Genomic DNA, 2,662 nt, shown 5'->3' with positions numbered 1-2,662 from the left:
CCTCCGGCCTGCTGACACAACACACAGGGAAGAAATCACACACACTGAAAATAGGAAGTACAGCACAAGTTGAGTCGTCCAAAGCCTGACACTGTACACAACCTTTTCCTACATGTGCTAGTGAGGCTCCATGTTGAATTAATGCAGGCAAATATTACGGACAGCTGAGGTAAAGACAGAAAATGAGGACCAGTGGGTTGACACTCTGGAAATGATATGAAAAGCTTCCAGAATCACCTGTTACATAGTAAATCTGTGAATGTAGTGTATACTCACAGACAACTACAACTAGCATTTTTTTTAAAGAACTTTCCACCACTGCTAATACAACTATTTAGCGTTCAGCACACATGGATTTTGATATTGTTCATTTACCCAACCAGGTAAAACTCCTGAAGTTCTGAGAGAAAACAAATGAGGTGTCTATTATAGACTAGTTTAAAGACTAGTATTAAAGACTAATTAAACCACCACAGACACACAAAAGACTATTAACATGAAATAATAAACTCTATATTGATGTCAAAACATATCTACAACAACTAATACTCCATTGTCTCAGCTAGCTAACATTAGTTAGCTAAACTGTAACTCAAGGCTCAGCTAGCTAACATTACCGTTCATCTGTAGATACTTGACACAGTCTAAGTCAGATACTCTGAGGGTGAGAAAGTAAAGTGTATTAAACAGGCTAGATAGTTAGCTACTGCTACCACTAGAACAGAGGACGCGAGCCACTGATGGGAGTGAGGCAGGCAGACGAGACATTCAACTAACATCAAGGTTAAGAAATGGTATGGTCCACTTTAGGGATGTCTGAAATAGTATAGAAAGATTCAGTGACATTGTAAAACTTTACTTAAATGAGTATATTTGACACATATTAAAGAAGAAAACTTGGTTTCAAATCTGACAGAGTAACTCAACACCCCCTGAAAATTTTTGCTGACCTACAGATATTCAACTTCCTTCTTTGCTACAGTGATGTACAGGTGCACTCCAGGAACCTGTGACATCACTGTTGGGTGTGGTTACAGGTGCAACGAAGCACATTTCTGACCACAGCCATCAGCGATGCTGACTACAGGCTGTGAGGTGAAACAGGCTCAATCTTTCAACTCAAAGTAAGTTACAAACTGTAACCCCAGATTCCTCAGTGTTTCTCTGTAATATTGAGTATTCATGCATAAATAAGCAACAATCAAATATACCGTTTAAAAACATACTCAATGTAAGAGCTTAACACTCAAATACATCACATTTTAAATCAGCCGACAGTTTTGGGTGAAAAAAACAAAACAGCACCAAGCAGAGAAAACACACATCAGCCACATTCTCTAAGATCTGTAAAGTTTCTAACTGCAGATACCTAAGCAGCCTCTTTCTTTCCGCCTCATCACACAGACAACTCAGAGGTGATGAGGACAAACCAGCATCAATAAAAAAGGCGCATTAGCTCATATTTTCTCTCCCTTTCTTCCTCCTTCTATGACTCAAACTGCCTTTGCATCTTAATGAGACGGATCATTAACATTTGTTTTCAGTGAACTTGCCTGACAGACTACTGCTGATAACGGCACATTTCCATAGGTTTGCATGGAGCTACTTACTCACTTATCCTTGTCTCTTCATGCAGGTCACAAGGCTGCTTTGACCTCCCATTGAACAGCAGGTAATAAAACATGAAAAGCAGCAGACAGATAACCCCTGCAATCAAACAAGTGAGCTGCCATGCTGGAATGCCCATGTTTGGCTAACCCTTTGCTCCTGGTAGCTTGGTAGCCCAAAGAGGGATGCTAGGGACTTAGCAGGCATACTACCTTATAAGGTGCAGCTCATGTGTCCAGCCAAGCTTACCGTTTACACCAAAATGGTGACATGTCACAAGGTGCATCCATGTGTGGCTGCCGGCTCACAGGCAAAACGGAGCAGGTATGTGATCAGGAATCAACATATACCATCTCCCATTGAGATTTCTGCCATATTTACTGGGAAATGTAATGTTCAAAGTGAAAATAAGTCACTGAACAGATTAAAATACCATTCCACAGGTTTAAGCTTTTGCCAATAGATTTTGGATCATAGAGAATGTTAGTTTTGAATATCACTGGCTAAATTGTCTTCCATTTCTTTAACAGCAAATGTTAACACAATATTTTGCTTTTAACGGGTTTTGGTTTAAAGAAATGTTTTAGAAACGTGAGTTTTAGCTTTTAACAAGTTACTTTTCAGTTTTTCCTCAACATGCAGAGTTGTTATCTTGCAGGTTTAAATGTCATTATTAAACTTTATAGTTAATTTAACAGGTAATTTCCATAGAAGTAGTAAAAGCCTGTTGCATTAATGCTGTTGAGTTTAATTTCTGCCGTTTGGAGTCAAATAAAATATTCTTTATACTCACTGTGCAGAGCTTCAATCTTCAGTGCTGATGGATGGAGGCTCAACTCCAGGGAAACGAGAATATCATGTCAGGTAAGTGAAGTGATGATGATGTTGATGATGATGATGGTGATGATGAGGATGTCGTCCTCCCTCCTCCTCCTCCACAACTATTTAAAGCGGCCTGCAACACCTGGGGGTGGAGCAACTCGCGTTTCCAAAATTGGCAGCAGCTCAAAAGCGAACAATCAAGAGGTTCACTTCATCTGCCTTCAAATTAAAA

The sequence above is a fragment of the Seriola lalandi genome, unplaced genomic scaffold, assembly GCF_002814215.2.
Source record: "Seriola lalandi dorsalis isolate HSWRI2012SDOR001 ecotype SW California unplaced genomic scaffold, Sedor1 jcf7180002054944, whole genome shotgun sequence".
In the NCBI taxonomy this organism is placed as follows: domain Eukaryota; kingdom Metazoa; phylum Chordata; class Actinopteri; order Carangiformes; family Carangidae; genus Seriola; species Seriola lalandi.
This window is presented reverse-complemented; position numbering follows the sequence as displayed.